Source organism: Ranitomeya imitator, chromosome 1 (assembly GCF_032444005.1).
Source record: "Ranitomeya imitator isolate aRanImi1 chromosome 1, aRanImi1.pri, whole genome shotgun sequence".
Lineage (NCBI taxonomy): Eukaryota > Metazoa > Chordata > Amphibia > Anura > Dendrobatidae > Ranitomeya > Ranitomeya imitator.
The window spans coordinates 348396414-348422469 of record NC_091282.1 but is presented as its reverse complement, the minus strand read 5'-3'; the positions used below and the strand labels follow the sequence as shown (position 1 = coordinate 348422469).

The 26056-nt window shown below is 45.6% G+C and overlaps 1 protein-coding gene across 1 annotated transcript in view; it reads right to left on the bottom strand.

Moving 5' to 3' along the window:
* Positions 1–13622, bottom strand: part of LOC138664538 (uncharacterized) — a 50669-nt gene extending 37047 nt beyond the window's left edge. Inside the window, exon 1 of the mRNA XM_069751363.1 lies at positions 13564–13622. The gene's annotated coding sequence lies outside the window, so the exon portion shown is untranslated. The remainder of the gene's footprint in view (positions 1–13563) is intronic.
* Between the last annotated feature and the right edge of the window lie 12434 nt (positions 13623–26056).

Sequence of the window (26056 nt, the reverse complement as noted above, 5' to 3'; positions counted from 1 at the left end):
GAAATTTTGACTGTACCGTACCCATGGTGGTAGACCTAGCGAACCGCTTAGTGCGCTTAGGACAATCAGAGATAGCATGAGTGGAATCACCACAGTAGAAACACAGCCCATTCAGACGTCTGTGTTCTTGCCGTTCAACTCTGGTCAAAGTCCTATCGCACTGCATAGGCTCAGGTTTAAGCTCAGGTAATACCGCCAAATGGTGCACAGATTTACGCTCACGCAAGCGTCGACCGATCTGAATGGCCAAAGACATAGACTCATTCAGACCAGCAGGCATAGGAAATCCCACCATGACATCCTTAAGGGCTTCAGAGAGACCTTTTCTGAAAATAGCTGCGAGCGCACCTTCATTCCACTGAGTGAGTACGGACCACTTTCTAAATTTCTGACAATATACCTCTATTTCATCCTGACCCTGACACAGAGCCAGCAAATTCTTCTCTGCCTGATCCACAGAATTAGGCTCATCGTACAGCAATCCGAGCACCAGGAAAAATGCATCGATATTACTTAATGCAGGATCTCCTGACGCAAGAGAAAATGCCCAGTCCTGAGGGTCGCCACGCAAAAAAGAAATAACGATCCTAACTTGTTGAACTGGGTCACCAGAGGAGCGAGGTTTCAAAGCCAGAAATAGTTTACAATTATTTTTGAAACTCAGAAATTTAGTTCTATCTCCAAAAAAACAAATCAGGAATAGGAATTCTCGGTTCTAACATAGAATTCTGAACCACAAAGTCTTGAATATTTTGTACTCTTGCCGTGAGCTGATCCACACATGAAGACAGACCTTTAATGTCCATTGCTACACCTGTGTCCTGAACCACCCAAATGTCTAGGGGAAAAAAAAGGCAAAACACAGTGCAAAGAAAAAAAAAATGGTCTCAGAACTTCTTTTTTCCCTCTATTGGGAATCATTAGTACTTTTGGCCTCCAGTACTGTTATGAAAGGTAATTCAGTACCACAATGGACATAGAGGTCAGCGCACATACAGTGACCTGGCAATAATCCAAAAAACAAGAACGAGCTCTGAGACGTGGGAACTCTGTTGACCGCAATCCCTAATCCTCTCCAACCACACTAAAGGCAGCCGTGGATTGCGCCTAACGCTCTCTATGCAACTCGGCACGGCCTGAGAAACTAGCTAGCCTGAAGATAGAAAATAAGCCTACCTTGCCTCAGAGAAATACCCCAAAGGAAAAGGCAGCCCCCACATATAATGACTGTGAGTTAAGATGAAAAGACAAACGTAGAGATGAAATAGATTTAGCAAAGTGAGGCCCAACTCTCTGAACAGAGCGAGGATAGGAAAGGTAACTTTGCGGTCAACACAAAACCCTACAAATACCACGCAAAGGGGGCAAAAAGACCCTCCGTACCGAACTAACGGCACGGAGGTACACCCTCTGCGTCCCAGAGCTTCCAGCAAGCAGAAAAGAACAAATTGACAAGCTGGACAGAAAAAAACAGCAAACAAATAGCAAAGAGGAACTTAGCTATGCAGAGCAGCAGGCCACAGGAACGATCCAGGAGGAAACGGGTCCAATACTAGAACATTGACTGGAGGCCAGGATCAAAGCACTAGGTGGAGTTAAATAGAGCAGCACCTAACGACTTCACCACATCACCTGAGGAAGGAAACTCAGAAGCCGCAGTACCACTTTCCTCCACCAACGGAAGCTCACAGAGAGAACCAGCCGAAGTACCACTCGTGACCACAGGAGGGAGCTCTGCCACAGAATTCACAACAGGGGGCCATAAACCTTTATGGAGCAGTGTACGGGGGCATACACTATGGAGCATCTTATGGGGGCCATAAACCTTTATGGAGCATTGTACGGGGCATATACTATGGATCATCTTATGGGGGCCATAAACCTTTATGGAGCAGCATATGGGGCATATGGATGGGTGCAGCAAATTACAGAACGGTGGCGCAGGATGGGAGCAGCACATGACAGAACGGGGGTGCAGGATGGAAGCAGCACATGACAGAACGGGGGCGCAGGATGGGAGCAGCACATGACAGAACGGGGGTGCAGGATGGAAGCAGCACATGACAGAACGGGGGCGCAGGATGGCAGCAGCACATGACAGAACGGGGGTGCAGGATGGAAGCAGCACATGACAGAACGGGGGCGCAGGATGGAAGCAGCACATGACAGAACGGGGGCGCAGGATGGGAGCAGCACATGACAGAACGGGGGCGCAGGATGGCAGCAGCACATGACAGAACAAGGGTGCAGGATGGAAGCAGCACATGACAGAACGGGGGCGCAGGATGGGAGCAGCACATGATAAGATAGGGACGCAGGATGGGAGCAGCAAATGACAGAATGGAGGCGCAGGATGGGTGCAGCACATGTCAGAATGGAGGCGCAGGATGGGTGCAGCACATGTCAGAATGGGGGCGCAGGATGGGAGCAGCACATGTCAGAATGGGGGCGCAGGATGGGAGCAGCACATGACAGAATGGGGGCGCAGGATGGGTGCAGCACATGACAGGATGGGGACGCAGGATGGAGCAGCACATGACAGGATGGGGGCGCAGGATGGAGCAGCTCATGACAGGATGGGGACGCAGGATGGAGCAGCACATGACAGGATGGGGGCACAGGATGGAGCAGCACATACCAGGACGGAGACAATTTACCAATATAAATGCTCGCCACCCGGGCGTAGAACGGGCTCAATAGCTAGTAATCATTATAGTTTGCTATAACCAACCACAGTTAGTTACTATGCCCTGGCAACGTCAGGCTCTTCAGCTAGTCTATCTATATATATAAAACAAGTGTGTGTGTATCAACAAGATGGCATAATGGTTGCCATGGTAAAGATGATCACAAAAAGCGACAGTGTAGAGTAGCCACACGATAGACATACCCTCTGGGTCAAAAGTAGAATCAGCTGTGGAGGATATCCACTATTAAAACATAGTTTTTAATTAAACAAGTTTAAAATATTGCACACCAAAAATTAGACACAAACAAAAACAAAAATAAGTGCTCAAGTGAACCAGTACTCAAGATTAAAATGTGGATTGGTCTCACCAAAGATGACGGACATACGATGGTATACTTCCAGCTGTAGGAATAGGGTCCGGGGTTGTGGAATAGAGGCAGGGCTCAGAATGTACTATCTACCCTGTGTACCCCTGTGTAACTCCTGTCCTCACAAGGACAGGCCCCAAATGGACCCTATTATGGGTAACTGCCACACCAAAGTGTAAATGAAGACAAGGTTCTTTCTTCTCCCAAACTAATATCCTTTTCCTCCCTACGCGTTTCAACTCCAGTCACGGAGAATCATCAGGGGAGTTCAATAGAGGTACGTGCCAATAGGCAATAGTCCAAATAGAAGTCCGTACATATCATGGGTCCCGCAGTGGCTAGGTGCCCCAAAGTAAAAATGACTATCTGTGTCCGTAGTCTAAGATAAGTCCTCACCTGTCTCAAAGAAGTCTCTTTTTAAATACAAATCGGCCCTCCCACATTGGATGACGTAAAAATGATAGTAGCTGGTAAAGAACGGAATGGACCCAGATAACGCCGCATTAAGAAAAGATGGAGATGCATATTCCCAGTATGTAGGATCGCTGGCGTGCCCGTCCAGTATTTGCGCATAGCGCATCAGGCACATGTGTACTCACAGTTCAAGCGCCACATTAGACACGTCACAGTTTTACCGGTACCCGCCCCTACCTCCTGTAAATGCGCTCATAGGGGTAGAGCACAGGGTAGTCGGAGGGGGCTGAGTGTGGAAGTAGGGAGATGTACTCACCGCACAAAAGTACCGAGGTATCGGAGCGGCAAAGTGTACCTACACGTGGAGCGCGTGTATAACGGATGTTGACCCGCCATGTTGTATACGTCACATCCTGGTCAGTGTCGGCCTGTTACTTCGGTCTATGCATTCCACACATTGGAACGCATGCTGGTTGGCACACATGATGTCATATTGAATGCGTCACTACACGGCGCCAATCCCAACATTAGCACCAGATGGTGCCGAGGCGCTGAATCGTTGAAGTGCCAGACCATAATCAATGAAAGTAAATACACGGGGGGGATTACACATATATATAACCTCCTAGAGGAAGGCAAGGGGACAAAATGATGTTAAATGGGGACAAATTAATAAGTTTTTCAAGTCCGGATAGCTAGTAAGCTCACTAGTGGAACAGATGAAGGTTGCCATGTAACACTTATAAGAAAGCCAGTGGGCACAATAAGACATAGACATATGACCCATTATGGACTTGTACGATGCAGAGACCATGAGACATATATGAGTAGGTAGTGAGGAGCATAGACCAACTAAATAAAACAGTTGAGTGCCCAAATATATGGTAGCCCAATATCCGAATAATGGTGTCACATCCAGCAATCGGGTCGACACTTAGTCAAAAAGTAGATAGATAGGGCTAGTCTGGGAAGTGGCAGTGGCTAGATCCCAATAGGGTCATTGTAGACCATCATCTTGCTTTATTTGGCCATGTTGTCTGGCTAGGGGCCCGTTAAACAAAACCAAAATGTAGTCTCATACATAAACACAAACACATAAAAGGCATAAATGTAGAGTGTGGGAGAGGGGAAGGGAGGAGGGAGGGGATGGGGAGGGAGGGAAACACGGGGGGACGAGGATGGGGAGGAGATGAAGGCATAGATTTTAGAAAGCAGCCATAACTGAGTTGCTCATTTAAGCCCCAGGGTTGGCATGTATCCAGGAGAAAAATCCAACTTGCCTCTCTCTGTAGAAGTATCCGATCAAAATCCCCCCCCTAGGGGGCATATGTACTCTGTCAATTCCCATAAACCGTAGTAGTACCTTGGAGTCACCTCCATGTGTACCATTAACATGCTTAGCAATCGGGGTATCTCTCTTGTTGCGTACGTCACCAAGGTGTTCGCCCACCCGTCTTCTGAACTCTCTGGTGGTTTTTCCTATATAGGTAATACCACACACACACACATGGCCCTATAGATGATACCAGTAGTTTTACAGTTAATGAATTCTCTAATGACAAAGGTCTGTTGTGTGTTGTCATCAAAAAATTCCTTTCCGGTGATAATGGATTCACACGCCACGCAGGTCCCGCATTTGAAACAACCTGCTGTTTTTTTTAGGTGACCATGTCTCCTACTTGGGTTTGGTGAAGTGACTGTGTACAAGTCTGTCTCCCAAAGTCCTTCCCCTCCGGTAGACGATATTTGGTTCTTTCCCAAGAACGTCCTCCAGATCCCCATCCATCCCCAATATCTCCCAATGTTTCTTCAGGATGTTCCTGACAGACGCTGCCCCATTATTAAAAGTCCAAATCAATCTAGTTTCCTTGGATGTTTCCTCCTCCATACTTCGGGGCGTAAAGAGAGTTCCCCTCTCTAGTCCATTGGCATACCAGAAGGCCTCCCTCAGAATCCAGTCTGGGTATCCCCTAGTCAGGAACCTCTGCCTGAGGTCATCCGCCTTGGTTTTGAAATCCCCCTGACTGGAGCAGTTGCGACGTAGCCTCAAGTACTGACCTTTTGGGATTCCCTTTTCCAGGGAATAAGGATGGTGGCTATCCCATCTCAATAATGAGTTGGTTGCAGTAGGTTTCCTGTAAACAGTAGTTTCTAGACAGTCTCCCCTCTCTGATTTTGTGATGAGGATATCGAGGAAGGGTAACTTATCCTCTTGTATCTCATATGTGAATCTTAAACCAATCTCATTCCTGGTTAGAGATGCAATAAAGTCACAGAAGGCATCTTTTGTGCCCCTCCAGAGTATAAAGATATCATCAATATACCTGACCCATAGGTCAACAAGGGCCAGGGAATCCTCGTATGTCTCCGAGAAGGCAATGCTATCCTCCCACCAGCCCAGGAACAGATTAACGTAAGTTGGCACACATGGACTACCCATGGCGGTGCCCCTGAGCTGGTGGAGGATTTTGCCGTCAAAGCAAAAATAATTGTTGTTCAACACAAAGTCAAGGAGGGTGATAACCAACTCGTTATGAGCCCTGTACTGACATCCCCTAGTATTGAGGAAATGTTGTACCCCCCGAATTCCGCAATGATGTGGAATTGAGGAATACAGAGCCTCAACATCAATGATGGCTACGAGGGTGCCAGGTTCGAGGGAGATGCCTTCTAGTCTCCGAAGTAGATCCATGGTGTCTCTCACATAGGAGAGGAGTGAGGTCCCAAACGGTCTCAAGATTCTGTCAATGTAAATGCCCACATTTTGCCCAACACTCCCTATCCCCGAGACGATAAGTCTGCCTTTAAGTGGATCCAGGCCCTTGTGGACCTTTGGGAGGGCATAAAAGGTGGGCATAACCAGATGAAGGGGTAAGAGAAATGAAAACTCGTCTTCACTAATTAGTTTCTCATTTTTTGCTTTGGACAGAATCGTCCTTAAGTCTGACAGACATTTAGTGGTTAGGTTTTGTGTCACACGAGCATATGTAGTCTGGTCATTTAATAGTGATAAGCACATATCCCTATACTTGTCAATCCCCATCACGACCACATTACCACCCTTATCAAATGGTTTGAAAATCAGTGATTTATCCATTTCCAATCCCCGAAGAGCATCCATTTGTTCCCTACTAAGATTATGTCGGGATTGATTATGGGCAAATTCTTTAATATCACTGGTACTGAGATTCAGGAAGACGTCGATGGCAGATAGATCCCCCCAACCGGTGCCATCTTTTTGCTAGGATTTATGAGTTGGGCAAAGGGGCCATGTCCATCATTTGTGGCTGGCGTAGTATCCAGGCCTGCCAGGAGTTGTACGTCAGATAACATATCAGAGGGAATACTTAGTTCGCAGCACGTTTTTCTATCCTTCTGTTTGAAGAACTTAAGTTTCCTGACGAACAGATTTAAGTCCTTAATCATGTCAAAAAGTACAAAGTCAGAGCTGGGTACAAATGACAGTCCCTTAAAAATGACCGACATTTCGGCAGTCGTAAGTTGTCTATCTGATAGGTTTAAAACCTGTGACTCTCCTCCCTGTTGAAGGGATTGCGGCTTCGGAGTTGATAACGCTGGTCTAAAAAAACAGTCCTAGGGATGGAGGACTGAAATCTATCTCCTCTGCGGAATCCGCTCCCCCTCCCCCTCTGTTGACCCCTTTGGGTAGACCCTCTGGCCTCTGTGTCTGAGAGGTCTGTCTCCGTGGAGGACAGATCTGTCTTCCTCTCTCCTCTGTCCGTTCTGTCCACCACCACCAGATATATTTTATTGTCTTTATAATCTTGCAGATCTCTGAGGTTTTGTTTATGCTTTCTTTCCTTTAGGTTATACTGAAATTTTTCAGTGGAGTTCTGTAATTGACTCTCCTTGACAGTGAAGTCACTTTCAGATTTAAATTTCTTTGTAATTTCGATTTGTTCTTTAAGTTTGTTGTTCAACCTCTCCAAGTTATTTTTTTCCTCATTAACCAGGATCTGCATAAACCTCAGAGAGCTGCAAGTCGCCTCCTTTTCCCAGAGGCTCATAAGCTGGGGGGTCCTGCACCGTGCTGCTGGGATGAGGGAGATGCGTAAACCTCTTGGGACAATACCGTTTTTGATATAGTTCTCTAGGCTTTGTAGTTCCCACCAAGAGACTATTTGTTCCTTATACACTCTATTCAAATCTTTGAAGGCTGAAGTATATGTGGGTGTATATTTCTTTTGCGAAAATGCCTTCTCCGAAAAAATGTCTTTGGCTTCAGTGAGCCATAGTTCTGTATTAGGACATCGTCCTCTCCCTCCCCTCTTCTGACGCGTCGGAGGTGGGCGGGAGTTGATGACGTGGGACGCCAGACCCGCCGCTTCCGGTTTTGTGTCTGATGGATGCCAGCGCCATACCCACCACTGCACTTAAAAAGCTGGCACCTTGTCCCCCTTACTACCATAACCCACAGGAAGAAGCTACATGCGAAACGCGCGTCGGGGTTTCCTCTCTCCCAGCAATCCCCATAAACGCAGGTAATAATATGGTGTTACTGCCTTTTTAATATTTATATTGGCACTTATGAATGGCTTTCTTGTACTTACATTTATCTTGGAATTACGCACTTGCACTGTACTAAAAGCCATTCTTAGCCTTTATAGGATCTCCTTCAATAGACCCCATGTACTGATATACCTTTTGGAGGCCATGCACTTGCACTTTAATAGTTTGTAGTTTCTGATTGTATAGGCAGTTTGTGTATTTACTGTGAAACCTATTCCTTATAATCCAGAACCTGCTGTTTCAACGTGTGTAATATGTATTGAAACCACTTGGCAAATTGGAATTTGCATGTGATTGTTATCACTACCTATGCCATGGGTTGCTTGGAGCTCACTTTGCCCTGTTTGAGTCCCTTATGTACACTGATGATTTTTGATTTTAACTTATTGTGAATAAAATATCTTGATTTTACTTTTCGGTCTTGTACTTCCCTTCTTCTTTGGAGTCATGTATTTTTTGGAAGTATACCATATGATAATTTTAGTCTTTAATCTTTGGGTATTTCATGTCATAATAGGTTACAATTGCGACAGTGATGTCATAATGGTTGCCATGGTGATGATGATGTCAGAATGGCTGCCATGGCGAAGATGATGTCATAATGGGTATATGGGCACGGAAATATGAGATAGAAGATGTGTGATGGGTATATGGGCACGAAACTATGGGATGGAGGATATGTATGATGGGTATAAGGGCACGGGACTATGGGATGTACGATGGGTAAGATAAGGATATTTTGGCACGGGACTATAAGATGGAGGATAATCATTATAAATTATTATACCTAACCACAGTTAGTTACTATGCCATGTATGTGTGTGTGTGTGTATTAACGATGATGTCATAATGGTTGCCATGGCGACAATGATAGCATAAAGGTTCCCATGGCGAAGATGATGTCATAATGGTTCCCATGGTGATGATGTCATAATATTTTGTAATGGTGACGGTTATGTCATAATGGTTGCCATGGTGACGATGATGTCATAATAAGTTGCCATGGCGACCATGATGTCAGAATGGTTGCCATGGCAAAGATGATAGCATTGTTATGGAACTGCAACACAGAACTAGGATAGAAGGGGGAAAACTGACCCTGCACTGAGACTAGGCTGATACCCTATGATGGAGTGGGCGACCCTTTCCTTGTGAATAGACCCATCAACGATCCTAGGTTAATCTCAAGCAAAGACCTATAGATAGGGGAAAGGAGGTCCCTAACAGATCTAAGGATTGGGTATAAAAACAGGTCACCTCCTATTAGAAAATACAGAGAAGCCTGCAGAAGCCAACAGAAAACAGAAACTAAGGATAGCAGAACTGGGGGTCCCAGAACTGCACAATATCAAACACAGAAAGCTATCAAAGCACCTAGCCAGAACTCTAGCGGATTAACACTGTTGTCCAGCAAGGACTGGAGAGGCCAGTGCTAGGTAATAAAGGGTGATACAATCACCTGACCTAAGACAACCCAGCACTAGGGGAAAAAGACCAGCAGCCAGAAACCACAACAAGATGGTCGATGGTCAAAAACAAAACAGATTCTAACAGTACCTCCCTTTTTACGAGGCCTCTTGGCCGAGCCTTATTCGGAAATCTCCTGTGAAAAGCCTTAATCAGCTTTGAGACCGAGACGTTCTCAGCTTTCACCCACGAATTAGCCTCGGGACCGAAACCCTTCCAGGACACGAGATACTGCAACCTTCCTCTGTGCCACCTGGAATCTAAAATGCGTGAAATCTCAAACTTGCCATCCTCATTAACTGGAGGAACAGTCAGCATCGCCTCCTTATCTGGTGTATCAACTTTCTTCAGTAAAGATACATGAAAAACTGAATTAATTCTCCAGGATGAGGGGATATCTAATCTCACTGCTGCCGAGTTGACAACCTGAACCACTTTGAAGGGTCCTACAAATTTGCCTCTTTCAGATTATGGCGTACATTGGTCCAAACCCTGTCCAAATTTCCAGAAAAACTCTCTTCCTCAGGCACTGCTGCCCTAATCTTAGAAAATGGACCGAAAGATGGATGGCTCCCTGTACAGCAAAAAAAGGAGAACACCCAGCAGAGGAAGACATGATTATTAACAGCAAACTCAGCTAGTGGTAGATAGTCCGACCACATCTCCTGATTGTCTGCTGCAAAATATCTCAAAAACTGCCCGACATCCTGGTTCTTCCTTTTGGTCTAACCATTGGACTCCGGATGATAACCTGACGAAAATGACAAATGAACCTTTAATCTGTCACAAAAGCACGCCAAAAGCGAGCCACAAACTCAGGTCCTCTATCGGAAACAATGTCCGTGGGAACCCCATGGAGCCTGACAATCTATTTCACTAATGCCTTAGCTAGAGTCTTGGCACAGGGTAATTTATTGAACGGGACCAGATGACACATCTTACTAAATAGGTCCACAACATCCCAGATGACAGAAAAACCCTCAGAGACTGGCAAATCGGTGATAAAATCCATAGCAAGATGTGACCATGGCGAACTAGGAACCTCCAAAGGGCACAGCAACCCTGCAGCCGGGGCATGTGAGGCCTTCAACCTAGTGCACATAGTACACTGACGCACCCACTTGATGATTTCTCTTTGCCACCCTGGCCACCAGAAACTTCAAACAATCGACTTTCTAGTTTCTGAAATCCCTGGATGACCAGCCAACCGAGGCTCATGACATTCAGCAAACAAAGCTCTCCGCAAGGTTCTAGGCACCAATAAGTTACCATACGGAGTGTTAGTTGGTGAAGGATTCTGGGCCTCTAGGATGCCACTCTCCAACTCAGAACCCAATGCTACCACCACCATCCCTTTCTGCAAAATACATTCCTCCTTCTCAGTATTAACTGCTGGAGAGAAACTACGAGACAAAGCATCCGCTTTAACATTCTGCTTTAACATTCTTTGTCCCAGGGATATATGTTACGGAGAAATGAAACTGGGCAAAAAACAGTGCCCAACTATTTTGACGGGCATTCAAACGTTTAGCAGCATCCAGATATATCAGATTCTTATGATCAGTAAAAACCTGTATCGGATGTCTAGCCCCCTCCAAAAAATGTCGCCAATGCTCAAACGCAAGTTTAATAGTCAGCAACTCTCTGTTCCCAACATCACAGTTGAGCCCAGTCTCCGAAAAAATTTTAGAAAAGAAAACACAGGGATGCACCCCATCCTCTCCCTCCTGGGACAGAACTGCCCCCACCCCTACTGAAGAGGCATCAACCTCTACCAGAAATGGCTTGGTCTCATCTGTCTGGATAAAAGCAGGAGCAGAGCTAAATCTCTCCTTGAGATGCTCAAAAGCTTTAACAGCTTCAGAAGACCATTGGACAGTATTAGAACCCTTCTTGGTGAGATCAGTTATAGGTTTAGCGATCACAGAAAAATTCTTTATGAATTTTCTGTAATAATTAGCAAACCCTCAGGGGCGTAGCTAGGGGTTCAGCTCAGGGGGGGCGAAAAATCTGAGTGGGCCTCTAACCAGTAGCCCTGATTGCAACTGAGGTGGCGCACTCTATTTGTGGTTATAGGAGAACCTCAGCAGATTATAGTGCTGTAACTGAAAAAATCTCTATACAAAAAACAATACTGATATTACCGCCATATGTTGACGTCATAATGGTAGATACCAGTGCTGCAGAATATACAAGAGTTTACAATACAGTTACAGACAATAACTTACAGGTGATGTTCTTTTTGATAACCATTCACTTTTACACCTTACTCAGACCAATATGACGACTTCTCCAACCAGGTCTCCTCTGCAGAGATTACAACAAAGACAAATTTGACCTCTTTCACATTTCCAGCCCAGTACCCATCTATCTCCAACCTGCACAAACTACTCAACCCAATACTGAGCCACTGCTGTTGCATGTGTCCCTACTATTGCTCCTGCTGTGTGATACAAAAGCAATGCTGCTCATATTGCCTCACATAATAATGCCATCATTGGGACATTTACAAAGTAGAATGTCTCTTTTGTGCCCTCACAGTAGCCCCCACACTGTATATAGGTCCCCATACTGTATGATGGCCCCCACAGTAGCCTTTAAACTGTACTGTATAATGGCCTCCGCATTAGATCCCATGCTGTATAATGACCCTTACATTTCCTCCCATGCTGTATAATGACCCCCGCATTAGCTCATCTGCTGTATAATGGCCTCCAAATTAGCTCTAACACTGTATGATGGGTCCCAAAAATAGCTAACATGCTGTATGCTGGCTCCACATTAGCTCCCATACTGTATAATGACCCCTGCATTAGCTCTCACGCAGTATACTGGCTCCCGCATTAGCTCACCTGCTGTATAATGACCCCCGAATTAGCTCTAACACTGTATAATGGCCCCCGCTGTACCTCCCATGCCTTTGATTCTGGTCTCTGTCGGTCCCTATTTGTGGGCTACAACTTGCACAGTCCTGACGTATATGACAAAGGGCTAAATAGGAGAAAACAGAAACAGCCAGTAGGTGTGTATAGAGGCCAGCGTATGTGAATAGCTCCCTTAATGTACCCAGGTAACCCTAAAAGAAATACTAGACATAGAAATAGAAAGACAATACCCCAAAGAGGGGACCGGAAAGAAAGAGGGAATCAGAAGAGAGAGAGGTAAAATATTACTCATGTAAAGAAGAAAGTGCACCCCCTGGTAGGTCTTCTCTTTTATTCCCTTTTCTGCCTTTGGGGGGTCTTGATGTCCAGACTGAGTATACGTTCAGGGGTCTATATGTGATCATCTATACGTACCTACTGACTGTTTGTATTTTCTTCTATTTGGCTCTTTATCATATATATATTCATCCTTAACTTTGTGGGGATTATTTTTTTTAATAAAAACTTATATAATTGGGTTTTCATGCTTGCCACCCTGGATTTACAATATGAGATGATAGGACCCTCACCCCGGCTACAGGACCAAGTCACAGGGTGTGTGTGTATAGATAGATAGATAGATAGATAGATAATAGATAGATAGATAGATGATAGATTGATAATAGATAGATAATGGATAGATAGATAGATAGATAGATAGATTGATATGAGATAGATAGATAGATAATAGATAGATAATGGATAGATAGATGATAGATAGATAATGGATAGATAGAAGATAGATAGATAGATAATAGATAGATAGATAATAGATAGATAGATAATAGATAATGGATAGATAGATGATAGATAGATAATAGATAGATAGATAGATAGATAGATAGAGAGTGAGACTTTAAAGCAGCACTAGCAAACAGTGTGTAATATACAGCTGCTACACCCAAACATTCCAGGCATTTACCGATCTTCAATGTAGCAGCAAAAAAAATGAAAAAACAGTTTTGGTTCTCCTGGATAATGGTTCTCAGTAGAACCAACATGTGGCTGAGCCCCAATGGGCTACTAAAACACTATTTTTTTTATTTTGTCAATGGTGCCCTGCCTCAGATACAAGACCACTACAAGAAAATAAACAATCCAGGACTTGTAAGGAGGGGAGCAGCGTCCTGCCCCCTCCTCACTGCACAGACACAACCCAAGCTCTAAATACAGCACCACCTTGTCTTGTCTTGCTCCTCTCCAGCCGGAAGAAGCAGCCAGTGCTCTGGGCTCTCGTGCAGTCTCTCGTGCAGACACACAGGGTGCAATGGGGGCGTGTGCTATAGAACAGACAGCGGTAGTGCAGGGAGATTATGTCTCCCCACACTACAGTGGAGAGAACTACATCGGAGTGCTGCATAAGCCCGCATAGTTAACAGCTGCAGTAACTCTGAGTGGGCCCCCTCAGAGCAAGGGGCCCGGGGCGACCGCACCCTCTGCCCCCCTGGTAGCTACGCTACTGCAAACCCTAAAAATCTCTGAACTGACTTCAAACATTCAGGCCTAGGCCACTCCAGCACTGCCTGAACCTTCACCGGATCCATCTCAATCCCATCACTGGAGACAAGATACCCCAAAACATTAATTTTCTGTACTGCAAACTCGCACTTCTTAGCACAATTTAGCAAAGAGTGAGTTTTCGCTCAAAATCTGTAGAACTTCGCCGACTCTCTGCCAATGCGACTCAAGATCAGGTGATAAGATCAAAATATCATCCAAATAAACAATAACACTCCTACCGATCAACGACCTCAGAATGTCATTAATGAAATTTTGAAAAAATGCAGGCGCATTGGTAAGGCCAAAAGGCATCACCAGACACTCAAAATGACCTTCCGGGGTATTAACCCTTTTACCCCCAAGGGTGGTTTGCACGTTAATGACCAGGCCAACTTTTGCCATGCTGACCACTGTCGCTTTATAAGGTTATAACTCTGGAACGCTTCAACGGATCTTGGCGATTCTGACAATGTTTTCTCGTGACATATTGTACTTCATGATAGTGGTAAAATTTATTCGATATAACTTGCGTTTATTTGTGAAAAAAATGGAAATTTGGGGAAAACTTTGAAAATTTAGCAATTTTCCAACTTTGAATTTTTATGCCCTTAAAGCACAAAGATATGTCATGTAAAATAATTAATAAGTAACATTTCCCACATGTCTACTTTACATCAGCACAATTTTGGAACCAAAATTTTTTTTTGTTAGGGAGTTATAAGGGTTAAAAGTTGACCAGCAATTTCTCATTTTTCAACACCAATATTTTTTAGGGACCACATCACATTTGAAGTCATTTTGAGGGGTCTATACAATAGAAAATAACCAACTGTGACACCATTCTAAAAACTGCACCCCTCAAGGTGCTCAAAACCACATTCAAGAAGTTTATTAACCCTTCTGAGTATGCTGATACCCCATATGTGGGGGTAAACCACTGTTTGGGCGCATGGGAGAGCTCGGAAGGGAAGGAGCGCCGTTTGACTTTTCAATGCAAAATTGACAGGAATTGAGATGGGACGCCATGTTGCGTTTGGAGAGCCACTGATGTGTCAAAACATTAAAACCCCCCACAAGTGACACCATTTTGGAAAATAGACCCCCTAAGGAACTCATCTAGATGCGTGGTGAGCACTTTGACCCACCAAGGGCTTCACAGAAGTTTATAATGCAGAGCCGTAATAATAAAAATAAAAAAAAATTCCCACAAAAATTATTTTTTAGCCCCCAGTTTTGTATTTTCCCAAGGGTAACAGGAGAAATTGGACCCCAAAAGTTGTTGTCCAATTTGTCCTGAGTACGCTGATACCCCATATGTGGGGGGGAACCACCGTTTGGGCGCATGGGAGGGCTCGGAAGGGAAGGAGCGCCATTTGGAATGCAGACTTAGATGGAATGGTCTGCAGGCGTCACATTGTGTTTGCAGAGCCCCTACTGTACCTAAACAGTAGAAACCCCACACAAGTGACACCATTTTGGAAAGTAGACCCCCTAAGGAACTCATCTAGATGTGTTGTGAGAGCTTTGAACCCCCAAGTGTTTCACTACAGTTTATAACGCAGAGCCGTGCAAATAAAAAATATTCTTTTTTTCCACAAAAATTATTTTTTAGCCCCCAGTTTTGTATTTTCCCAAGGGTAACAGGAGAAATTGGACCCCAATAGTTGTTGTCCAATTTGTCCTGAGTACGCTGATACCCCATATGTTGGAGTAAACCCCTGTTTGGGCACACGGGAGAGCTCGGAAGGGAAGGAGCACTGTTTTACTTTTTCAACGCAGAATTGGCTGGAATTCAGATCGAAAGCCATGTCGCGTTTGGAGAACCCCTGATGTGCCTAAACAGTGGAAACCCCCCAATTGTAACTGAAAACCTAATCCAAACACACCCCCAACCCTAATCCCAATGGTAACCCTAACCACACCTCTAACCCTGACACACCCCTAACCCTAATCCCAACCCTATCCCCAACCGTAAATGTAGCCCCAACCCTAACTTTAGCCCCAACCCTAACCCTAACTTTAGCCCCAACCCTAACTGTAGCCTTAACCCTAGCCCCAACCCTAATCCAAGCCCTAATCCTAGCCCTAGCCCTAACCCTAGCCCTATCCCTAACCCTAACCGTAACCCTAGCCCTAACCCTAGCCCTACCCCTAATGGGAAAATGGAAATACATTTTTTTTTAATTTTTTAATTTTTCCCTAACTAAGGGGGTGATGAAGGGGGGTTTGATTTACTTTTATAGCGTGTTTTTTAGCGGATTTTTATGATTGACAGCCGTTACACACTGAAAGATGCTTTTTATTGCAAAAAATATTTTTTGCGTTACCACTAGAGTTGAGCGACCTTGACCTTTTTAGAGTCGAGCCGGGTTTCGCGAAACCCGACTATCTCAAAAGTCGGGTCGAGTGAAATCGGCCGATTATGACGTAAAGTCGGGATCGACCGAAACACGAAACCCAATGCAAGTCAATGGGGCAGCATAGTCGGCAGTGAGTGGGGGCCAGGAAAACACCTAGAGTGCCCATTTTAATGTCAAAACCATCCATTCTTCTTAATGAAGCTTGTCAAGCGTAATTTACCTTATAATAATTGGAAGGCATTTGAAATTGGGGGTCATTTGGCTAAAGTTGTGGTGGGTAGGGCTGGTTCAAGTAATTAGTGGGCCCAGGAAATCTGGACCACGTCACGGCAGTGGAGCAGGGAGAGGTAAGTATTTCAACTTTGCAAGTGCTGTGAACCTGAGCAAGCAGGGGGGGCCCACTCGTTGGCATTGGCACTGGCACAGGGCCCCTCAAAGTACAGCGGTGTGTTTGCACGGCGGGGGCGCCTCCCACCGGCAGCAACACTTTTGCGTACCATGAGAGGCCCTGTGCCAGTGACGTCGCCAACTAGTATTCCTCCCCCCACCTGATGAAGGAACCTGCACTTTCATCTGCACCTTCCTGTTTGTCCCCGTGTAAGGTGGTATGGTATGCGGGAAGGGGGACCTGACTTTCAGCAGGGTCACAATCTTGCAGTGTAGCGTGCACGGGAAATGTTGCGTTATGGGTCAATGTACCAGCAGACTCATCTATCACTGGCTGGGCAATGGGCAGGATGAGGAGGAAACACAGATATAGGCCCAAAGAATAAAGTGGGCTAAATGCAGTTCAAAATTGGTAACACAGGACTAATCAGGGGGCATTGCAGTGGAGGACAACTGGAATGAGAGGCTGACACAGAGAGTAGGCCCAAATCAGTAAGTAGTCGAAATGCAGTTCAAAATTGGCAACAGTAGTAAACAGGCGGCACAGCTTTGTTCAGTGGAGAACAGCAAGGAGTGGCAGACACCGATAGTAGGCCCCAACCCAACTAGTAGGCCAAATGCAGTCTAACATTAACAACTACTTAACGAGCGCCTGAAAACGGAATTTCAGGACAGGAAACCAGGAGAACAGCAAGGAGCGGCAGACACCGATAGTAGGCCCCAAACCAACTAGTACGCCAAATGCAGTTGTTCCGTTTAACCACAATTTAATGAGAGCCTGAAGATAGAAGTTCAGGAAAGGCAACCTGGAGAACACCTTGGAGTGGAACACACCATCTCTCTACACCCCATACCCAATTTGTAGGTCTAATGCAGCGTAGTTTCCAACAACTACTAAACGAGAGCATGATGATCGAAGCATTGGCGAGGAAACCTGGGGAACACCTTGGAGTGGAACACACCATCTCTCTACAGTGGAACACACCATCTCTCTACACCCCATACCCAATTTGTAGGCCTAATGCAGCGTAGTTTCCAACAACTACTAAACGAGAGCCGGAAGATCGAAGCAATGGAGAGGAAACCTGGGGAACACCTTGGAGTGTAACACACCATCTCTCTACACCTCATACCCAATTTGTAGGCCTAATGCAGCGTAGTTTCCAACAACTACTAAACGAGAGCCGGAAGATCGAAGCAATGGAGAGGAAACCTGGGGAACACCTTGGAGTGTAACACACCATCTCTCTACACCCCATACCCAATTTGTAGGCCTAATGCAGCATAGTTTCCAACAACTACTAAACGAGAGCATGATGATCGAAGCATTGGCGAGGAAACCTGGGGAACACCTTGGAGTGGAACACACCATCTCTCTACAGTGGAACACACCATCTCTCTACACCCCATACCCAATTTGTAGGCCTAATGCAGCGTAGTTTCCAACAACTACTAAACGAGAGCCGGAAGATCGAAGCTCAGGAAAGGCAACCTGGAGAACACCTTGGAGTGGAACACACCATCTCTCTACACCCCATACCCAATTTGTAGGCCCAATGCAGCGTAGTTTCCAACAACTACTAAACGAGAGCCGGAAGATCGAAGCAATGGAGAGGAAACCTGGGGAACACCTTGGAGTGTAACACACCATCTCTCTACACCCCATACCCAATTTGTAGGCCTAATGCAGCGTAGTTTCCAACAACTACTAAACGAGAGCCGGAAGATCGAAGCTCAGGAAAGGCAACCTGGGGAACACCTTGGAGTGTAACAAACCCTCTCTCTACACCACGGAAGGGCTGATTCTTAGGAAGGAAGGCTGTCGGAAAGAAGCAGGGCGCGTCCGAGGGTGATTATATTCTTATTAGGTATATACTCACCCTCGGACGCGCCCTGCTTCTTTATTTGTAATGAATGTTTATTTGCAATGTGGTGTTGACTTACTCTATTTTTTTGGTAAATAATTATTTTATTATTTTCATTGTTTTGCATCTTCTTGGCAATAATATAAAGAAGACGCGACAGGACAACACTCGGTGGATGCCATATCTGTGTTTAAAATTGAAAAAACCTTTCAGTTAACTACTTGCAGGAGAAAGTTATTGTAGCTGGTGGCCATTTTTAGTACTGTACCAGATTTTTGTTGTATGTGTTTGTTTTTAATGTTAAAATGTCTGCATTTGATATCTCTCCAGTATTTTCTTTTTTATAAGCAAAATACTTATTTTTATATTTTCTGATGTTGGTTCCAGGGGTACACGGGCAGCAGTGGTGTGGTCAGTGGAGGCCTAGTGGAAGGAGTCACCGCAGACAGGCATCGAAGGCCTAAAATAATAACACATGGCTGTAGGCAATTTTAAATTGGTTCCAGGGGTACACGGGCAGCAGTGGTGTGGTCAGTGGAGGCCTAGTGGAAGGAGTGACCGCAGACAGGCATCGAAGGCCTAAAATAATAACACATGGCTGTAGGCAATTTTAAATTGGTTCCAGGGGTACACGGGCAGCAGTGGTGTGGTCAGTGGAGGCCTAGTGGAAGGAGTGACCGCAGACAGGCATCGAAGGCCTAAAATAATAACACATGGCTGTAGGCAATTTTAAATTGGTTACAGGGGTACACGGGCAGCAGTGGTGTGGTCAGTGGAGGCCTAGTGGAAGGAGTCACCGCAGACGGGCATCGAAGGCCTAAAATAATAACACATGGCTGTAGGCAATTTTAAATTGGTTCCAGGGGTACACGGGCAGCAGTGGTGTGGTCAGTGGAGGCCTAGTGGAAGGAGTCACCGCAGACAGGCATCGAAGGCCTAAAATAATAACACATAGCTGTAGGCAATTTTAAATTGGTTCCAGGGGTACACGGGCAGCAGTGGTGTGGTCAGTGGAGGCCTAGTGGAAGGAGTGACCGCAGACAGGCATCGAAGGCCTAAAATAATAACACATGGCTGTAGGCAATTTTAAATTGGTTACAGGGGTACACGGGCAGCAGTGGTGTGGTCAGTGGAGGCCTAGTGGAAGGAGTGACCACAGACAGGCATCGAAGGCCTAACATAACAAAAATGTCAATACAATGGTATTGTCAGTGGCAGGCATTGAAGGATGTCAGCGCATAGACTAAACATTGGTGGAGCTGTGAGATAATTTTGCAAGTGGTAGAGCACTGTTTGAGCTGGGGTGGGGGGAAACTGTCTTGTGGCCGGCGGTACAGGCCCAGGGCCCCTCATATTACAACGGTGTGTCTGACGTTGGGTGCGCACCACCACCGCCAGAGACACTTTATTGTACTAGGAGGGACCCAGTGGCAGTGCCGTCGACCAAAAGCGGGCTCACCCACCTCTTCAGACAAACTGCACTCTCACGGGTGCTGTCGCCAAGTGTCGATACCACGGCCCCGTGTGGGGAGTTTGGCCATTTAGTGAGGTGTAAACATGTCGTATGCTGGACAATCAGGTGCAGAAAATTACGAGATTGGAAAAGGCATTCAGAATAGTCCACAGGCAAGACCTTTTCATAGGAAAGCTAGGTGTCAGCCGGGCAAGGTGGGGCAAAAGATTTCGAAATCCAGTTGTGGTTCATTTTAATGAAGGTTAGATCATCTACATTTTGGCTAGCCAGACGAGTCCTTTTTTCTGTTAGTATTGAACCTGCAGCACTGAATACTCTTTCTGATAGGACACTAGCTGCCGGGCAAGCAAGCTCCTGCAATGCATATTCTGCCAATTCTGGCCAGGTGTCTAATTTTGATGCCCAGTAATCAAATGGGAATGACGGTTGAGGGAGAACATCGATAAGGGATGAAAAATAGTTTGTAACCATACTGGACAAATGTTGTCTCCTGTCACTTTGAATTGATGCTGCAGTACCTGTCCTGTCTGTGGTCATAGCAAAATCACTCCACAACCTGGTCAGAAAACCCCTCTGGCCAACGCCACTTCTGATTTCTGCCCCTCTAACTCCTCTGGTCTGCTGGCCCCTGCAGCTCGTGTGAGAACGATCACGGGCGCTGTGTGCAGGGAATGCCAGAAGCAAACGGTCAACAAGAGTTGATTGTTTGGTTGCTAATATTAGTTCCAAGTTCTCATGTGGCATTATATTTTGCAATTTGCCTTTATAGCGAGGATCAAGGAGGCAGGCCAACCAGTAATCGTCATCATTCATCATTTTAGTTATGCGTGTGTCCCTTTTGAGGATACGTAAGGCATAATCCGCCATGTGGGCCAAAGTTCCAGTTCTCAAATCTGCGGTTGTGCTTGGTTGAGGGGCAGTTTCAGGCAAATCCACGTCACTTGTGTCCCTCAAAAAACCAGAACCCGGCCTTGCCGCGCCACCAATTTCCAGTGGCCCCGGAAAAGCTTCCTCATTAAAAATATAATCATCCCCATCATCCTCCTCCTCCTCTTCGCCCGCTACCTCGTCCTGTACACTGCCCTGGCCAGACAATGGCTGACTGTCATCAAGGCTTTCCTCTTCCTCAGCTGCAGACGCCTGATCCTTTATGTGCGTCAAACTTTGCATCAGCAGACGCATTAGGGGGATGCTCATGCTTATTATGGCGTTGTCTGCACTAACCAGCCGTGTGCATTCCTCAAAACACTGAAGGACTTGGCACATGTCTTGAATCTTCGACCACTGCACACCTGACAACTCCATGTCTGCCATCCTACTGCCTGCCCGTGTATGTGTATCCTCCCACAAAAACATAACAGCCCGCCTCTGTTCACACAGTCTCTGAAGCATGTGCAGTGTTGAGTTCCACCTTGTTGCAACGTCTATGATTAGGCGATGCTGGGGAAGGTTCAAAGAACGCTGATAGGTCTGCATACGGCTGGAGTGTACGGGCGAACGGCGGATATGTGAGCAAAGTCCACGCACTTTGAGGAGCAGGTCGGATAACCCCGGATAACTTTTCAGGAAGCACTGCACCACCAGGTTTAAGGTGTGAGCCAGGCAAGGAATGTGTTTCAGTTGGGAAAGGGAGATGGCAGCCATGAAATTCCTTCCGTTATCACTCACTACCTTGCCTGCCTCAAGATCTACAGTGCCCAGCCACGACTGCGTTTCTTTCTGCAAGAACTCGGACAGAACTTCCGCGGTGTGTCTGTTGTCGCCCAAACACTTCATAGCCAATACAGCCTGCTGACGTTTGCCAGTAGCTGCCCCATAATGGGAGACCTGGTGTGCAACAGTGGCAGCTGCGGATGGAGTGGTTGTGCGACTGCGGTCTGTGGACGAGCTCTCGCTTCTGCAGGAGGACGAAGAGGAGGAGGAGGGGGTGCGAACGGCTACAGCCAATTGTTTCCTAGACCGTGGGCTAGGCAGAACTGTCCCAAACTTGCTGTCCCCTGTGGACCCTGCATCCACCACATTTACCCAGTGTGCCGTGATGGACACGTAACGTCCCTGGCCATGCCTACTGGTCCATGCATCTGTTGTCAGGTGCACCTTTGTGCTCACAGATTGCCTGAGTGCATGGACGATGCGCTCTTTAACATGCTGTTGGAGGGCTGGGATGGCTTTTCTGGAAAAAAAGTGTCGACTGGGTAGCTCATAGCGTGGTACAGCGTAGTCCATCAGGGCTTTGAAAGCTTCGCTTTCAACTAACCGGTAGGGCATCATCTCTAACGAGATTAGTCTAGCTATGTGTGCGTTCAAACCCTGTGTACGCGGATGCGAGGCTAAGTACTTCCTTTTTCTAACCATAGTCTCATGTAGGGTGAGCTGGACTGGAGAGCTGGAGATCGTGGAACTAGCGGGGGTGCCGGTGGACATGGCAGACTGAGAGACGGTGGGAGATGGTATTGTTGCCACCGGTGCCCTAGATGCAGTGTTTCCTACTACGAAACTGGTGATTCCCTGACCCTGACTGCTTTGGCCTGGCAAAGAAACCTGCACAGATACTGCAGGTGGTGCGGAAAATGGTGGCCCTACACTGCCGGAAGGGATGTTGCGTTGCTGACTAGCTTCATTGGCCGAGGGTGCTACAACCTTAAGGGACGTTTGGTAGTTAGTCCAGGCTTGCAAATGCATGGTGGTTAAATGTCTATGCATGCAACTTGTATTGAGACTTTTCAGATTCTGTCCTCTGCTTAAGGTAGTTGAACATTTTTGACAGATGACTTTGCGCTGATCAATTGGATGTTGTTTAAAAAAATGCCAGACTGCACTGGCATTAGATCTGGGTATTTATTATGATGGAATATAGGCTGAACTGGATGGACAAATGTCTTTTTTCGGCCTTACTAACTATGTTACTATGTTACTATGTTACTATGCACTCTTTCTAGCATCGGATACTTTTTCAGGCATTGCAGACTGAGCTTTAACCGGATGGCCACGCTGTCCTCCAACAGGTTTTGGCTTTGCCACGCGTTTTGGGCAAGATACGGGCCCGGCAGATGGAACCTGTTGCGATGTTGATGCCTGCTGCGGCCCCTCCTCCTCCGCTTCAGAACTGCTGCCGCCTGCACCCTGTTCCCCCAATGGCTGCCAATCGGGGTCAAGAACTGGGTCATCTATTACCTCTTCTTGTAGCTCGTGTGCAACTTCGTCTGTGTCACCGTGTCGGTCGGTGGTATAGCGTTCGTGATGGGGCAACATAGTCTCATCAGGGTCTGATTCTTGATCAGCACCCTGCGAGGGCAATGTTGTGGTCTGAGTCAAAGGACCAGCATAGTAGTCTGGCTGTGGCTGTGCATCAGTGCACTCCATGTCAGATTCAACTTGTAATGGGCATGGACTGTTAACTGCTTCACTTTCTAAGCCAGGGACGGTATGTGTAAAGAGCTCCATGGAGTAACCCGTTGTGTCGCCTGCTGCATTCTTCTCTGTTGTTGTTTTTGCTGAAGAGGACAAGGAAGCGACTTGTCCCTGACCGTGAACATCCACTAACGACGCGCTGCTTTGACATTTACCAGTTTCACGAGAGGAGGCAAAAGAGCTAGAGGCTGAGTCAACAACATAAGCCAAAACTTGCTCTTGCTGCTCCGGCTTTAAAAGCAGTTTTCCTACTCCCAGAAAAGGGAGCGTTCGAGGCCTTGTGTAGCCAGACGACGAACCTGGCTCCACAGCTCCAGACTTAGGTGCAATATTTTTTTTCCCACGACCAGCTGATGCTCCACCACTACCACTACCCTCATTACCAGCTGACAATGAACGCCCCCGGCCACGACCTCTTCCACCATACTTCCTCATTGTTTTAAAAACGTAAACAAACTAACGGTATTTGTTGCTGTCACACAAATTACACGGTGAGCTATAACTTCAGTATGATTTAGCTACCCCTTTACAGGTGAGTGAGACCACAACGAAAATCAGGCACAATGTTACACACTCTGTTGTTGGTGGCAACAAATGAGAGAGATGCCACACACGCAGGACTGTCACTGAAGCACAAATGTAAATATTAATCTCCCACTGATTTGATTTTTTTTTTTTTTTAAGGGAGACTTTAGGAAAAAAAAATAATAGAATAAAATGATTTTTTCAGGAAGAATTTAGAAACCAAATAAAATAAAATGATTTTTTCAGGGAGAATTTAGAAAACAAATAAAACAAAAAAAGGCTTTCTATGGCCCACTGAGTGAGAGATGACGCACACAGGAGTCAGGAGTGGCACACAAGCCCAGAGGCCAATATTTATCTCCCACTGATTGATGTAGTGATTTTTTCAGGTAGATTTTGGAACCCAAATCAAGCTAAAAAAATAATAGGCTTTCTATGGCCCACAATTGGAGAGAGAGAGAGAGATGGCACACCCAGGAGTCAAGACTGGCACACAAGCAGAAAGGGCAATATTAATCTCCCACTGATTTGTTTTTTTTTGTTTTTTTTTCAGGGAGACTTTAGGAAAAAAAAAAATAGAATAAAATGATTTTTTCAGGAAGAATTTAGAAACCAAAGAAAATAAAATGATTTTTTCAGGGAGAATTTAGAAAACAAATAAAACAAAAAAAGGCTTTCTATGGCCCACTGAGTGAGAGATGACGCACACAGGAGTCAGGAGTGGCACACAAGCCCAGAGGCCAATATTTATCTCCCACTTTTTTTTTTTTGTTCCAGGGAAAATTTATAAACCCAATAAAAAAAATAATAAATAGGCTTTCTATGGCCCACTATCTGAGAGACAGAGAGAGATGGCACGCTTAGGACTGGCACACAAGCCCAAAGGCCAATATTAATCTCCCTTTTTTTTTAAGGGAGAATTTATAAAACCAAAAAAAAATAAATAAATAGGCTTTCTATGGCCCACTATTTGTGAGAGAGATGGCACGCTCAGGACTGGCACACAAGCCCAGAGGCCAATATTAATCTCCCACTTTTTTTTTTTTTTCCAGGGAAAATTTATAAACCCATTAAAAAAAAATAAAAATAAATAGGCTTTCTATGGCCCACTATCTGAGAGAGAGAGATGGCACGCTTAGGACTGGCACACAAGCCCAAAGGCCAATATTAATCTCCCTTTTTTTTTAAGGGAGAATTTATAAAACCAAAAAAAAATAAATAAATAGGCTTTCTATGGCCCACTATTTGTGAGAGAGATGGCACGCTCAGGACTGGCACACAAGCCCAGAGGCCAATATTAATCTCCCACTTTTTTTTTTTTTTTCCAGGGAAAATTTATAAACCCATTAAAAAAAATAAAAAATAAATATGTTTTCTATGGCCCACTATCTGAGAGAGAGAGATGGCACGCTTAGGACTGGCACACAAGCCCAAAGGCCAATATTAATCTCCCACTGATTGATTTATTGATTTTTTCAGGTAGAATTTAGAACCCAAATAAAGCAAAAAAAAAAAAAAATGGGCTTTCTATGGCCCACTGAGTGAGTGATGATGCACACAGGAGTCAGGAGTGGCACACAAGCCCTGAGGCCAATATTTTTCTCCCACTGATTGATGTAGTGATTTTTTCAGGTAGATTTTAGAACCCAACTCAAGCAAAAAAATAAATAGGCTTTCTATGGCCCACTGAGTGAGAGATGACACAGACAGGGATGGCACTCTAGCAGAAATGTCAATCTTAATCTCCCACAAAAAAAAAAAAAACAGGGAGTGTCCTTCAATTACTATCTCCCTGCAGTAATCTCAGCCAGGTATGGCAGGCAGCAATAAGGAGTGGACTGATGCACAAATTAAATAAAAAGTGTGTACAAACCAAAAAGATAGCTGTGCAGAAAGGAAGGAACAAGAGGATTTGTGCTTTGAAAAAAGCAGTTGGTTTGCACAGCGGCGTACACACAGCAATGCAGCTATCAGGGAGCCTTCTAGGGCAGCCCAATGAGCTACAGCGCTGAGGGAAAAAAAAAAAATGTAGCTTCCACTGTCCCTGCACACCGAAGGTGGTGTTGGGCAGTGGAAATCGCTACAGCACAAGCGGTTTGGTGGTTAATGGACCCTGACGAAGCGGCAGCAACCTCTCCCTAA